The following is a 17,333-nucleotide window of genomic DNA, read 5'->3' as shown; positions in this document are numbered from 1 at the left end:
TGTACACACACACATAATCACCACTCAAAACAGAAATTAGTACATTTTCACCACCCCCAAAAGTTTCTTTGCGTCTCTTCGGCCAAATTTCCTCCCTGCACTTAAGAAAGCTGCACTTTCTATCACCAGAAAGGAGCTTTGCCTGCGCTTGGATTTTAGCTAAACGCAGTTGCACAAGGATACGGTTTTGACCCAGAAGCCAGGAATACCCTCGATGATGCTGCTTCTGCGCTCCAGGTGCGGCTTAAGCCTCCGCTTCAGCTTGCGCTTCAGCAGGCACAGGGCCCGGTTGGCTCGGGCTTGCAGGCTGCTCAGCTCTAACTGCAGGACCTCCAGAGCCTGCAGGGATGTCCTGGCCTCCGCGGCATCGCACCCTGGCTGGGCCCGCCCGCACTCCTCCTGCCCCTCCTCCAGGCTTTTCTGCTCCGCCTCTCGCTCCTGCTCTTGCACCTGCTCTTCGGCCACTCCCTGCACTACCGCCATTACATTCTGTGGCACCACGTTCTCCTCCACCACCACCTCCACTCTCCACTCCAGCACCGCCGTTTCCGGCAGCTCCACCACCCAGAGCACCGCGGCCTCCTCGCAGGGCGCCTCTCCCCTCTCCCTCCCTCCAGCTGGGGCCTGTGCCTCCGCCCCTGCCCTGCAGCTCTGTGGGGACCGCTCGCCGGCAGGCCCCAGCGACTCTCCTACCAGAGGGCCGCTTGCCAGGCCAACGAGGTGTTCTGAGCGTGCCTGGGGAGCCGGGCCTTCGCCAGGACCCGCTTCACTCGCCATGTGGCCCGGGCCGGTGCAGGCAAGGACGCCGCACACGCTCTCCCCAGGCCACGCCCGCGGGTACAGCAGCGCCCCCTAGCTACGCGGGTGGGCCCCGGCAGCCTGTGGCGTTGGAGACGTCCTGGGCGCATGCGCAGGGTTTGGTGACGCAGACCTGGCCGACCTGGCGGGAAAGTGGCGCTTTCCACGCCCCACGCCTCTCCTCCCAGTCCCCACCCCGCCGCCCGCGTGCCAGGGGACGCAGAGCACGTGCTCCGTTACTTCCACCTTCACTTTTCTTTAAGGCTTTCAGGTCAAGGTGATAGCTGAGCATCAGTCTTCTTGTAAAATGACAGTCTCTACATACCCGGTCTGCCCATGAGCCATTTGCATTGTGTTAATATTTCTCACCATGGCAAGTAAGAAGAATATCATAATGGACCATGTTCAAATATTTCAATGATCCGACCCATTTCATCACCTAGGTTCATAGTTTAATTCCCTGGTCATGTCCAGCACCATCTCCAGCAGCCATGAGATGCTTCCTAAGAGTTTAACTGTCAGCTCTTGCTCCTCATAGCTTGCATGGTGGTTACAACAATGGTCGCTAAGTCCGTTTTTTAAACATTTTATTTTTTATTAAATAAAGATTTTTAAAATACTTTATTTAAATAATATGTTTCTAATGGTTATACTGAAATATAATTCACCTACCATAAAATTTGCTCATTTAACGTGTATGTTTCAGTGATTTTTTATATATTCATAGAATTGTGTGACCGTAGCCACTATCTAATTCCAGAACATTTTCATCACCCAAAAAGAAAACCTGTACCCATCAGCATTTCTCATTGGTATTGGAGGCTTGCTTCCTTTTTTCTGTCAACAAGATATACTGGGTACATCTTGTACATTCCAGGCCTTCAATGAGCCCTGGAAATGGAAGTGATCTTCAGAAACCACAATATGGGCACGGTGTAGCTCGTTGCTACTGCGTGGTCATTGCAGTTATGTGGGTTTTTTTCTTTATTCTCTTTTAAATGTTACATTAAAAAATGAGGTCCCCATAAAGCCCCCAACCCACCCACCCCACCCCTTCCACATCAACAATCTCTTCCATCACTGCGGCACTTCTACTGCACCTGGCAAATACATTCTGGAGCACCGCTGCACCACATAGATAGTGGTGCACATTGTAGTCCACACTCTCCCCCAGTCCACCCAGTGGGCTAGGGCAGGACACACAGTGTCCAGCATCTGTCCCTGCAGCACCACCCAGGACAACTCCACATCCTGAAAAAGCCCCCACACCATATCTCTTCTTCCATCTCCCTACCATCAGCAGCCACCGTGGCCACCTTCTCCACATCGCTACTACAATTTCTTCCCAAACTAATCACAATAGTTTCCCAGCAGAACACCAGTAAATCCACTGGAATACATATTCTATTCCTCCATACTGTGATGGACCATGGGATGGTTATTTCCAGTCCTCCTCTACATCAAGAGGGGGCTTAGATTCCACATGAATGACAGATGCAATTCTCCTGCTGGTAGCTGTAGACACTCTTGGCTCCCTGGTGTAGTGGGTGACTCTCTTCATCTCCCTGTCAGCTGGCCAGGGTAACTACAACTAACCAGAGGGTAGGAGCCAAAAGTCTGCTGATGCCAAGGGCCTGGCCATCACATGGACACCAACCCAAATGCCAACCACAGATCCAGTAAAATGAAAAGAAGAAGCATATGTAGAAAGGTCATATCTGAGCCCAACTCCATCACACTTAGGCACACAAACTCCAAACTAGGACCAACTGACATGGCCCTGAACTCCAGAGCCAACTGCCATGATCATTGAACCTCTCTGCAGCCCTCAGGAGAACCAGCACCTGGGTTTCCATCTACCTTGGCTGTCTCTGGCACCCTGCTGTGGCATGCATAAGCATCACCCCTCTGATGACCTCCTGACTCTCTTTGGAGACTCACAGCCATAAAAACTCACTTGTCCTATCCATTTCCCCCTTTTATCCAAAGTTAAAAGTAGTTTTTAATACCTGATACTACATGTAGGCTGAAATATTCTGCTGGTCTGAGGTGACCCCTTTATTCAAGGTCTTTTTCTAGTTACATCATCAGCTGGTGCTTGGTCGTAATCCCTTGGTGCCAGGAAGGCTAATCCCCAGGTGTCATGTCCCATGCTGGGGGCAGGTAATGCATCTACATGCTGAGTTCAGCTAAGAGACAGCTATGTCTTTTTAGAGGACAGAACTGAGATATATGAATTTTTGAGAAGAGAGAAATCAGATATTATAATATTTTGAATTGTGATCTTAAAATAGAATTTTAAATTCAGTTTTAATTATAGAATTTTAATTTAGCTGATGTTATATACTGCATTTATTCCCCAAGATTGAAGACCCTATATTAATATAATTGCTCATCTGCCTTTCCTAAAATGTAGAGAGTTGCTTTAAAATATTACCCATCATCATTGACTGTAAGACTGCTGATTAAACTTAAAGGTTTCATTAAAGCACTGTTTCCAAACTTTATTGTATTAAATATATATATAGTCAAATATGGTATTTTAAACTTATTTGATATGACTATTTCCTCTTGTGTTTTTAACACCAGCTTGATAACCAATTAATTTCATTCATTTTAGCCTGTTTGCATTTTAAAGTAGCTTTTGTTTTTACATAGTTTTCTTTTTGAAAATGTGAAATATTTGGATAATTTTAAAGTCAAAATTACATGACCAGGTTTATAAAGAAAAACCTGAATAAACTGTGGCCCCTATCCCCATTCTGTTCCCTCTCACCATAGGTAAGTAATTTGATTTGTTCTCCAGTGTTTTCTTTTGCAAATATAAGGGAGTATGGGTTCATATATCTCCCGTGGCTTACAAAATGCTCTCATAGCTTACACATTGCTTGTAACCTGGCTTTTTTCACTTAGTGTATTTCTAGAGATCATGCTATATCAATGTGTAGGGGTCTTTCTCATTGTTTTTTTATGGCTGCATATTGTTCCATTGTGTGGATCTATCAAGTTCATTCAACCAGTATATATATATATATATATATATATATATATATATATATATATATATATGTATGTATGTATGTATGCATGTATGTATGAATGAATGTATGTATGCATATATTATAGCTTTCATGCATATATCTTTTTGTATTTTTGTCAGTGTCTCTTGGAAATTATATTCCTAGGTTTGGGAATGTTGGATCACAGGGTCAATTCTTCTGTAATCTGTGTTTTAATCACTAAATCCTCCACCACAGGGGTGATTCATTTTGTCCTCCCATGAGAAAATTTATGAAAATGTCTACTTCCTCACAACCTTGTCAAGAGAATATGTTGTAAACGTTTGGGTTTTTCTTCAAACTCAGGTGGGACATGATATCTCAGTGTCTTTCCTGATATGCATTTTCTTTAGTAATGAGGTTGGACATTTTTCAAATGTTTGTGGGCTATTTTTAGTTCTTCAGTGATACCTGTCATCTCTTGATGTGTAACAACATACCGCAACACTTAGTTAGTCATTTGAATCTATACACATTGGTGATCTCACAGTTTCCATGGTTAAGAGTCTGGCCTGGCTTTGCTGAGTCTTCTGATTCCGGGGATCTGCCAGGCTGCAGTGAAAGTGTTGGCTGCAGCTGTGTTCTCATCTGAAGACTCGACTGGGGAAGGAAGCACTTCCTAGCTCCACCAGAGGCTTCTGGTAGGATTCAGTTCCTCAGTGCCTGACAAGCTGCTGGCCAGGGGTTTCAGTTCCTTGCCGCAGAGCATCTCACAGCATAGTAGCATAGCAGCTGATCATCAGGGCAAGCAAGCAAGAGGGTGAGAGAGCACTAAGATGGAAGTCGGTCCTTTCCAACCTAATTCCAGAAAGAATATCCCACCACTACTTTTGCTTCCATATTCACTTAGAAGCAAGCCCTCAGGTCCAATAGATGCTCAAGGGGAAGGGATCCAACAGGGACATGAACACCAGAGGTGGGGATTACTGGACACCCTGTCAGAAGCTGCCTACACCCATCTTTATTCATATTTCTAGTGCCTTCTCTTGAATTGTTGGGAATTTTCTTGAGTTTTAGGAGTGCTTGACATATATAAGCAGCAGTGTTCTAGGTTGAGTGAAAAAAAGTATAACTTCAATTACAGAAACAGTGTCTTGGTCCTTTAATCAATTCTCAGACTTGAGATAGTTTACAGACCCAAAGCCCCTTAAATGATGGGAAGACGAGGTCTCTTTGGGGAGTGAACAGTTTACACTGCCAAAAATTTGTACCAGTAGGAGGAGGGGTGAGATGGCAGCAGAGTAAGGCTCCAAGAGTTGGCTTGTCCTGCAAAGCAGTTAATAATCACCCAGAGCTATCTAAAGCACCTGTGTGTGGTGGGACCAGGAGATATCCTGTAACCTCCTTGAAAGAATGGAAGAAGGAAACTGCCTTTCTGTGGTGAAGATTTGTGGGTAGAGCACTCCACATCCCATCCTCCACTGGTGGTGTAAGTCACCTTGGGAGCTATTCTGTGGCTAGAGTTGGAAGCTCCAGTTCACAAAACCTGGGGAAGAAGAAGGCATTGACTTCAGCTACTGATTAGTAAATTTGGTAAATTCAGTAAATTAGTAAATTTGACTAAAGTATAATCCTAAGAACAGCTAAGGTTTGAAACTGTCCAAATCAGAAAGAGGCCTGTAGCCACCATTTTAACTCTGCCCCTGGTATATGGGGAAAATCAGAGAGATAATAGGGACAGCATTCTTTCTATTCATATTAGATTGCTGCTCTAACCTAGGCTCCAGCCCCACCTGAAGTGGGGAGCAAACTAGGGGGACATGCACCAGGACCCCTGGGCAAGTACAGGCACTTTTGACTGGCAAAGAATGAATAGGTTGCCCGTGGGGATCCATCTCTACTAATAGGATAGGAGGGGCACTGTGTTTCCTTGGCACCTCTGGGCAACTGCAAGTGCTTTTGCCCTACATAAACAGTTTGTTGAATATCTTTGATTCCATCCCTTCCCCTTCTTCCATAGAGAGGAAGTGGCTGGTAATTCTTCAGCCTCTCTGAGCAACTGTAGGCAATTTCAGCCTACACAATCTGGATACTCAGACACCTGTAGCTCCATTCCTGCCACCCCCCTCCCAATAGGATCGGAGGCAAGTGTGTTCCCTCGATCTCTCTAGAAAATGGCAGACACTTCTGGCACACATGGAATTTTTTTTTGAGGACCTGGAACTCCATCCCCACTCCACCTGTGCCCTCTGGACAACTGCAGGTGTTTGGGGTCTGCATGAACTGGACTGTTGGGTGCCTGTGGCTCCATCCCCATCCCCAGTAGGACAAGGGGAGACAGTGTCTCCACAGCCCTTCTGGGCAACTTCACATCTTTTTGCCCACACAGATCGAATAGTCAGAGACTTGTGGCTCCATCCCTGTCCCCTAGTAGGGTAGGAGGGGAGCTGTGTTTCTTTAGCCTTTCCAGGAAGTCAGGTCCTTTCAGCCTTCATGGACTGGACCATTGGGTGCCTGTGGATCCACCCTCACTCCCCATAGGAAAGGAGGAGGATGGTGTTTCCTTTGCCTCTCTGGGCAACTGCAGATGATTTCAGTCCACAGAGAATGGTTTGTTGTGCACTTGCGGTTCCATCCACCTCCCTTATTGGGCAAAAGGGACAGTATTCTCAAGCCTCCCTGGGCAACTGCAGTTGCTTTTGGGTCACACGCTTTAGACTGACCTTGTTGAGGATCCATCCCCACTCCTGGCAGAGGAGGAGGGGAGCCAGTGATAAGTTTTTCTACCTGGTAATTGTGGTCGGTTCTGACCTAAATTGCTTTGTTTGCTGCTCATCATACCGACAGCTCTATCCTCATACCAGGCAATGGAGGAACGGGCATGCAGCTTCATCAATCTCTCCAGGCAGCTACAGACTTTCTTGGCCTGCATGGCTTGAATTAATACACATGGTTTTTGGTTCTGTCTCTATCTCTATCCCTGGCTGAGAAGAAAGATGGGAAAAGATGTATTGGTTCCCAGGGCAACAAGGGTAGCATCAACCTCCACAGCTTACAGTATGAACTACATCCTCAGCTCCTACTACAAAGTCAGGAAGGAAGAAAGGGCAAGAAAGTCCTAAACTAAAGAGAGAAACTTCACCCAGAATGCATACTCTAGTAAGTGAGAAGCAAAGACGCCAACAAAAAATTTAAATCCATACCAAGAAACAGGAATACATGACCCAGTTGAAGGAACAAGATAAGCCTCCAAATGACAAAAAGGAATCTGAGCATCATAAATATTGAAATTCCCTTCATAAAGTCAATGAGATGACTAAAGAGATTAAGCATATGAAAAAAGATCCTGAGTGAGCACAGAGGAATTTGAAAGCTTACCCAGAAAAATAGCAGATTTTCTGGGAAAGAAAGACACAATAAATGCAATAAAAAATATACTCAAGCAGCGAGCAGAAGTGACTCAAACAATTGGGCATCTGCCTCCCACATGGGAGCCCCCAGGTTCAGTTGCTGGTACCTCTTAAAAATGATGAGCATTAACAAGCCTCAATGAGCTGCAATGAGCTGCAAGCAGAAGTGCTCAAATAGTTGTTTTGGGCACTCCCTTCCCACATGGGAGGTCCTGGCTTCAGTTCCCTGTGCCACCTGAGGAAGATGAGCAGACAATGAGCAGACAGATGAGGTATCCATCTGGGGGGAAGCGGAATAAGGAATTATTGGGAAAAAAATACACTGGAAGTATATGACGGACTATTCATGGAGGCAGAAGAAATGATCAGTGAGTTTGAAGATGTGGTCTTGAAAAGTGAACATCCAAAAGAAGAGATAAAGAAAATAAATGGGAAAAGTTGAACAGGTTCTCAAAAACTAAATGATGGCAAGAGACATGCAAACATACATGTCATGGGTGTCCCAGAAGGAAAAGAGAAGGCAAAAGGGGCAGACGGAATATTTGAGGAAATAATGGTGAAACTTTCCCAGTCCTATAGTAGCACATAGATATCCACGTCCTAGAAGCACAATATATTCACATACAAATAAAATTTGAACAAACCTACTCTGAAATGCTTACTAATCAGAATGTGAAATACCAAAGGCAACAGAGAATTCTGGGAGCAGCAAGAGAAAAGTGATGCATCACATACCAAGGATACCCAATAAGATTAAGTGCTGATTTCTCATCAGAAACCATGGAGGCAAGAGTGCAGTGGCATAGTATATTTAAGATACTGAAAGAGAAAATTGCCACCCAAGAATCTTTTTAAATATGTTGAGTAAGATTGTCCTTCAAAAATGGGGGTGAATTCAGGCTGCACAGACAAACAGAAACGGAGAGAGTTTATAACACGAAGACCAGCTTTGCAGGAAATAATAAAAGGAGTGGTACAGCACGAAAAGCAAAGACAGAAGAAAGGGGCTTGGAAAAGAGTCTAGAAATGAAGATTACATCAGCAAAAACAACTAAAAGTGTAAAACGATTAAAATAAAGTATGACATAAAATCCATGTATTTTTTTTTTTTTTGCTGCGAATACTTATTTATTTATTTGGTCTATTAACACCAAGATCTGCAAAAAACAACCTCTAAACACAGAATAAGAAAACTTGAACATTAACATTCTTCTTCAACTTTTATGTAAGCTCTGCAGTACGGAAAATATACAAACTTCAAACAGCTGCAAAAATAGTGTCTTTGGGTGAAAATAGAGTTTCTACATCAATACAAGAAAAGTAGGCATTTTTCTAATCCAACCCAGATATGGGCAGGTGGAGAGTATAGTTGCCACTTGCCACCCAGAGGAATGCCAGCTCTTCCTCTCCCCCACTACCCACCTGGGGCTTGGACAGACCGGGTTGCTACTTAAGACAATCTTTAGTCAGGGTAAAAGTGAGATGAAATGCTCCCTCCTCTGCCAGCAGCTGAATTGGTTGAGTGTTATGGCCCTATAGGGCTGCTTTGGTCAGCTCCTCTAATGAGTAATGGTAAAATGAGTAAAATAGGAAGTACCTTTACAGTAATAATATTGAATGTTAATGGGTTAAACTCCCCAATCAAAAGATACAGACTGGAGGAATGGATAAGAAATTATGAGCCATCTATATGCTGTCTATGAGAGACTCACTTTAGATCCAAAGATACCAATACATTGAAAGTGAAAGGCTGAAGAAAGATATTCCACACATGCAGTAAGAAAGCAAAATAAAACAAACCTGGAGCAGTTAGGTTTAAAAGCAAAACTGCTATTAGAGATGAGGAAGAATTTAAAAGCAAGACTTTAGAAGCAAACCTACTGTTAGAGATGAAGAAGCTCATTATATACTAATGAAAAGGTAATTCATCAAGAAGAAATAACCATCATAAATATGTGTGCATCTAACCAGGATGCCCCATGATACAGGAGGCAAACAGTGGCCATACCGAATAGAGAAATGGGTGTCTCTACAATAACATTCGGAGACATCAATATACCACTCTCAGCATTGGATACTACATCTGGACATAGGATCAATACAGAAACAGGGAGCTTGAATAATATGATAAATGGACATAACAGACATATATAGAACATTGCACACACACCCAAACAGCAGTATATACATTCTTTTCAATTGGTCATTTCTGCAGGATAGTCCACATGCTGATTCACAAAGCAGATCATAAGCGATTCAACAAGATCGAAATTATACAAAGCACTTTCTGTGATCATATGGGAATAAGGCTGGAAATCAAGAAGGGGTGGAAAAGGGAAAATTCACAAATACATGGTGATAAACAACAGCAGTGAGTCAAAGAAGATTTTGAGAGAAATCAATAAATATCTTGAGATGAATGAAAAGAACAAAAAATACTAGAGTCTGTGGGATGCAGTGAAGGCAGTGCTCAGAAGAAAATTTACAGCCCTCAATGCTTACATTAAAAAAAAAGTAGAGCTAAAATCAATGACCTAACTACACAGATGAAGGAAGTAGATAAAGAACAAAAAACTAATCCCAAAGCAAGGAGAAGGAATGAAATAACAAAAAGTAGAGCAGAAATAAATGAAATTGAGTATAAAAACAATAGAGTTAACAAAATCAAAGGTTTGTTATTCAACTTTTAGCCAGAAAAACTCTTAACCAGACTGAAAAAGAACAAAGATAGAAAATGCAAATACATGAAATAAAAAATGAAAGCTGGGACATTACTACTAACTCCATAAACATAAAAGAGATCATAAGAGGATACTATGAACAGCTGTACACCGAAAGAGTAGACAATGTAAATGAAACAAAAAAATTCCTAAGGAATATATAAACAACCTACACTGACTGCAGAGAAAATAGAAGACCTCAACAAATCAATCACAAGGAAAGGAATTGAAACAGTCATCAAGCACCTCCCAAAATGAAAGGCCCAGGAGTTCTACCAAGCATTCAGAGAAGATTTAATACCAATATTACTTAACCTCTTTTAAAAAAAATAGAACAAACAGGAACACTACCAAACTCATTCTATGAAGCCAGTATCTCCCTAATACCAAAGTCAGGTAAAAATATTACAAAAAATGGAAATTACAGGCCCATTTCCCTGATGAATACGGATGCAAAAATCCTCAACAAAATACTCGCTGATTGAATCTAACGATGCATTAAAAGAATTATTCATCACGATTAAGTGGGTTTTATACCAGGCATGCAAGGATGTTTCAAGACCAGAAAGTCCATCAGTGCTAATACACATTAATAAAGAAGAAAAATCACACGATCCTATCCACTGATGCAGAAAAGGAATTCAACAGAATACAGTATCATTTCTTGATAAAAATTGTATAAAAGATAAGAATTAAAGGAAATTTTCTCAACATGCTAATAACCATATATGAGAAACCCACAGTTAACATTGTACTCAGTGATGAAAGACTTAAAGCTTTTCTGCTGCGATCAGGAAAAAGACAAGGATGCCCACTGTTACCACTATTATTGAATACAATGATAAAAGGTCTAGCTAAAGCAATCAGGCAAGAAAAAGAGATAAGTTTAACAAAGGATGTAAAACACTTGTATTTAGAAAACTACAATGCAATGTTAAAAGAAATTTTAAAACAACCTAAATAATTGGGAGAACGTTCCATGATCATGGAATGGAAGACTAAATATCATTAAGATATAAAGTCTATCCAAATTTATATACAGACTCAAAGCAATCCCAATAAATATTCTACCAGTATTTACACTTTTCATTTTTCTTTTTAATGAAGCTTTAAATTGCAAAAAATACTGTTTAAAAAAATAGTTGATTTATATATGCTCAACTCCCTCCCCCTTCCACACTCCCATCCTTCAATTAACAATATCCTTCATTATTATGGTGCATTTGTAACAAATGATGTTATAAATTATGAACACATATTGAGAGGCATTGCTACTAACTTTGGCCTAGAGTTTACATTATAGTTTACTTTCTGTCCCACACAATATTGTAGGTTATGACAAAATATATAATAGCCTGTATCCATCATTGCAATGTCAGGCATCACAATTCCAATGTCCCAAAAATGCTTCATATTGTTTCCTCATCCTCCCCTCCAAACCTTTGGTGGCCAGTACATTTTATGAGTGATAAAAATTCTTCCATTGCTAGAATAATAATGAATCTATAATAGAAAACTAATGTCTACTTTATTCCATTGTTCATTCCCCAGTCTGGAGGATTTGGGCATGGTGATGCCCACTCTGTTTCTAATTGAGATGGGGCTTAGATCCCATGGGGTACATGGATGGAAGTATCTTGTTTGCAGTTGCACTCTCTTGTCTCTGGGATGGGCCTTGTCCACACTGCCTATGTGCTTGGGGGATTCTTGCCATCCTATTAGAGAATGTAGCAGGACTCGCCGGGATGGGAAGTCATTATTATTTTACCTTTTTTTTTTTTTTTTCTTTTGTAATTTTTTGTTTGTTTTGATGTGCTAGCATTTTTTTGTCTTTATAGAAAAAAGGTAAATAGATAACATAAAATGTTACTCAGTATTCTTTCAGTTACTGTGTGGGTCTCTATCCAAGGAGACCATGCCCCATAAACACTTGAACATATTCATATACCTTAGAGGCATGCCCAGATTCACCCCTCCCCATACAGCCCACCATCACAGACATCCTGCATCAGTGATCCTCCCCTGCCAAAGATGTGACCTTTCTGTGATCCAAAACCTCTCCAAAATTAGGCTAACAAAGTAACCAAATAAAACTAATAAGAAAATGAAATGATTTAAATAAAATACCAAAAAAACTTTTAAATTTGAAATATTCTAAAAAATTTTAGACATCGCCTTTAATTACCATAGACCTAATATTTTATGTGTACATTAACCATTTCTTCCTTCCAGGATCTTTTTATTTTTCCTCCCATTTTATCATCAAAGAAGCTTTAGGTTAGAGAAAAGTCACATAGAAAATATAGGGGATTCCCATACACTTAATGCCCTCCCAAATTTTTACTATCTTCTATTAGCATTTTACATGCAGATGGTATATTGGTTACAACTGATCACAAATATTGAAGCACTGTTACTGAACATGGTCAATGGTTTATATTGTGTTTTACATTTTGCACCATACACTTTTATAGATTTTGGGTTGACAGGGAGGTGAGGAGGGCCAACGACCACACCGAGGAGCCAAGAGTGCCTACAGATGCAAGCAGGAGAATTGCATCTATCACCCATGTGGAATCTAAGCCCCCTCTTGATGTAGAGGGGGACTGGACATCACCATCCCAGAGTCCACAGGATAGAGTATGGGTTAGAGTGGAATTACTGATGTCCTGTTGGGGAACTATTGTGATTAGTTAGGGAAGAAATTGTAGTAGTGATGTGGAGAGGGTGGTCACGATGGCTGCTGATGGTAGGGAGACGGAAGAAGAGATATGGCGTGGGGGTATTTTCAGGATTTGGATTTGTCAAGGGTCGTGCTGCAGGGATGGATGCTGGACATTGTGTGTCCTGCCCTGGCCCACTGGGTGGACAGGTGGAGAGTGTGGGCTATAACATGGACCACTATCCATGTGGTTCAGCGGTGCTCCAGAATGTATTCACTAGGTGCAGTGGATGTGCCGTGATGATGAAGAGGTTGTTGATGTGGGAGGGTTGGGGTGGGTGAGGTGGGGGCTATATGGGGACCTCATTTTTTTAAATGTAACATTTAAAAGAAAATAAAGAAAAAAAAAGACACCCCCCCCAAAAAAAATAACATAAAATGGGTCTGTTATTGCAAGATCATGCAGAACAATTCTAAATGCCCTATATTCCATCTATTCTAATCTTCCCTCTCCCTCCCCACAGAAACTATGGTAACCACTAGGTTTCAATTTTTGAAGAATAAGATTCATATTTACTTGCAATAATATTGAGGACTTGACATATTGGTCTGTTTTATTTTATTAGGCACTGCTTATGTTTATTATGTGGGTCTCCACCCACTGAGATAACGCTATGAAAGATGAATACTTACATATTCCATAGAGGCATGCCACAGGTGTGACCTATCCTGCATACCACCATCTACCCGACACCCTGCACCAGTAACCCTCCCCCTGCCATATTTGTGAAAGGAACAATCCCAACAGTGTAGGTCTAACCACAGACCTGGAAATCCCCAGAGTTCACCTGCTCTTTCCTCCAACCACCCCCCAGTTCCATGGATAGTTCAACACAACCCCCCACACACACACATTACTTCCCCTCACAGACCAGTACCACCAAACCCAATCACGTAACTGCATCATCATTTTCTGAACAAATGGAAAACACCATTATTAAGTTTATTTGAAAGGATAAGAGGACCCAAGGAGACAAATATCTTAAAAAGGAAAGGTGAGGTTGGAGGACTCTTGGACTCTGGCAATGGCAGAAATTATATTATTGGTGTGGGGACAGTGGCCACAGGAGTTGCTGAGGGCTGGGAGAGGGAAGAAGAGATGTGATACAGGGTATTTTCAGGACTCGAATTTGTCCTGAATGATGTTTCATGGACAGAAGCAAGACATCATAAATCCTGCCAAAACCACTGAATGGATTGTGAGAAAGTGTAAAACACAATGTAAACTATAATCCATGCTGTGTAACAGCACTGCTAAATGTAATCATCAAATGCAATGAACGTCCCACAGAGATGAAAGAATTTGCTGATGTGGGAGGAGTGGGGGTGGAAGTGGGAATGCGGGTATATGGAATCCTCATATTTTTTTCATGTAAAATTTTGCATTATCTATGTATCTTAACTTTCTAAAAAAATCTATTTAAAAAATGGGTAAAAGACTTGGAAAGACAACTGTCCAAAGAAGAAATACAAAGAAGAAGAAATCCATGAAAAAAATATTCAACATCGCTAGCCACTAGGGAAATGCAGATCAAAACTTCATTAAGATATCCTGGTATATCGATTGGACTGGACGCTATTAAAAAGTGAGAAAACTGTAAATTTTAAAGAGGATGTGGAGAGAAAGGAATGCTTAGTCACTGCTGGTGGGAAAGTAGAACGGTGCAGCTTTGTGGAGGACTGTTTGGCAGTTCCTAAGAAAGTTGAATATAGATTTCCTATGTGACTCGGCAATATCACTACTTGGTATATACCCAATAGAACTGATAGCAATGATATGAATCTTCACACTGTGTTCATAGCAGCATTATTCACAATAGCCAAAAGCTAAAACAAACCCAGTTATCAAGCAACTGAAGAATGGATAAACAAATTATGAAGTATACACAAGATGGAATATCACGCAGTGGTAAGAAGAAATGAAGTTGAGAAACGTATGACAACAGGGATGAACCTGGAGGATATTATGCTGAATGAAGCAAGCCAGACACAAAAGGACAAATATGTATGATGGCAGTATTATGAACTAAGTATACTGTGTGAAATATGAATACGGGTAGAATTACCTACGCAAGACTGTTTTTCTTTGAAGCTGAACAAATGTAAGTTAATAGTACACAATGTTAATATCAGACAAAAAAAAGCCCCAAAACATTATACTGAGTGAAGGAGATCAGAGTACTACATATTGTATGATTCCATTTATATAAAATGTAAATATAAATCAATTTATAAATATAAAGGAGATTAGTGGTTATGTATGTCTGAGGAAGGAATGCTAAGGCGCTTGGGGTCTTTCCTTTTAGAGTAATGAATTTGTTCTACATTTTTTGTGATGATGACTATACAACACTGTGATTTAATAAAAGCCATTGATTATATAGTTTGGATAAAATAGTCAGAAACAACAGCTATGTACAGTGGGGAAGCATAAGCAGATTTAGAGGTGAGGAATGTTCTTGTTTGTTGTCTGTTTTTTGTTTATTATTACTATCGAAATAACGAAAATGCCCTAATTATGAAGTGATGAATGCACAACTATGTGATTATAGCAAATGCCAGCGATTGCATACTTTGGATGAACTGTATGCTTTATTGATGTGTAATGATAAAATTGATTTGTTAAAAAACAAACTAACACACAAGTGGATCTAGGGTGGACCTTACACCAATTCAACTGATGTTCTTACAGGGAGAGGGAATTTTGACACTATCAGTAGGAAAGAGAGAGATGACTTTTGTGACAGAGGCACTAACTGAATTATCATGGATTGCCAATCACCACCACACCTCTAGAGACTTCAGAGGAAGTATGGCCCTGCCAGCCTTTTGAGTTGGAATGCTGGCATGTAGAATTGTAAGAAAATTGCTATTGTTGTAAGTCTTCTGGACTGCAGTACTTTGTTATGGCAGCCCCAACAAACTAAGATAGGAACTTTTACCACCAGGTACTTAGTATTAAATATTATTAATTTTTGGTGTTATATAGTATTATGTCAAAATAATCAAAAGGTAAGATGAAGTGGAAGGTTTGGATGTATTGTATAGCTAAAACAAGATTGCTGGTAAATTAATCTTGGAAGAGGGAGGAATAATGAGTAATAATGATCATTATAAAATTGTCCACAATTATTTGTAATTTTTCATATTTTTAAAAATCTAGTGAAAATGATTTGGAATTAAAATGCATTTAGTTGTTGAAGGGTTAAGTTATCTACTGTTATTTTCTGTGGTTACTTTTGTGGTAAAACAGGTAGGAATGCCCTCTGTGATTATTTTCTTTGAAAAACTTGCTGTAAAAGACATAAAGATAACAAACAATAATGGTTTATTCTTTTGTAAATACTTACTGAAATGGAATGAAAACCATAAGGTTATAATATATTCTACCTTTCAAGTAAATTTTGCTTGGAACACTCTTACTCTTTAGAGTAAGGCACACTTAGTACTCACATAGAATCTAACGTCTAATCATTGTGATATTTTCCTCTTTTTTATCCTTTGAAAATGTAAAAACAAAACAAAACAACACTTCTACTTGAGAACTGTATAAAAACAATGGAAATAACGGAAAACATATAGTCATAATATATGTATAGGTGTGTGTGTGTGTATGTGTGTGTGTATATATATATATATATATATGCTACCAGATGCATCCCACTAGCTGTATTTTTAAAAGAAAATTCTTCTAAGAAATAAGTGTACCAACTGATCGACAAGAACAGTCAACTAAATACCTGATCCATTGATGGCCTATAATTTTTTTGCTAATTGCCTGAATATACCATTTCTGACAAGATCCTTTTAAAAAGTCATCCCCAAAATTGGGTGAATTCTTGTTCAATCTGGCCAACATTTGATACCAAATTATCAGTAACAAATAATTTTACCTATTTTATAAACTCAATTCAAACTGTATTGGTACATGAAACTCTACCCAGGAAATGAACACATGCAAACTTCCTTAAAATTACTCTCTGATGCGCACTATCCATCCTCCACACTTATAAATAGACTGTTCTCTCATTTGTCCCTGCAGGTGGAAACAATGATTGGCTAGGTCTGTCATTAAAAGAGAGAAAACATGCATCTCTCATGTAATAAAGGCTTATCAATCTTCATGTATTTTCATGCAGTGATTCTAAGGTCATCTATAATGGTGTAATAGAGTAGCAGACTCTTTTCATATGTGCTACTTTCATTCTCAGGTGTCAATCGCCAAGATAACTGCTGTCACTTCAGAATATCACTCTGAATCAGATAAAACTTTCTTGGCTAAATTATTTTTTCCTACATGATTTACCTACTTAATTATTTTTGATACAGCACAATAGGAGTGATACTTACTGAACATAGAGAATTGACAGACAATGGTATTGCAAAGCCTTTTTTAAGAATACTTTGGGGAGTGGATATGGCTCAGGCAGTTGAGTGCTTGCTTCCCACATGGAGAGCCCTGGTTTGATCCCTGGTGCCTCCTAAAAAAAACAACCAACAACAACAACAGAAACAAACTTTGGCATAGTCAGTCTTATCAGTATAATTAAATAATATGCTTATATTCTGTGACAGGGGATAATTTCAGGGAGTTTTCCACACATGAGAAAACTTTCAAAGCTGTAGATGGAATGTGAAAATATTATTTTTGATGAAAAATATGATGATCTAGTCCATCCTTAGT

The sequence above is a fragment of the Dasypus novemcinctus genome, chromosome Y (assembly GCF_030445035.2).
Source record: "Dasypus novemcinctus isolate mDasNov1 chromosome Y, mDasNov1.1.hap2, whole genome shotgun sequence".
Taxonomy (NCBI): Eukaryota; Metazoa; Chordata; class Mammalia; order Cingulata; family Dasypodidae; genus Dasypus; species Dasypus novemcinctus.
The sequence above is the reverse complement of the archived record's forward strand: the minus strand, read 5'-3'. Positions refer to the sequence as shown.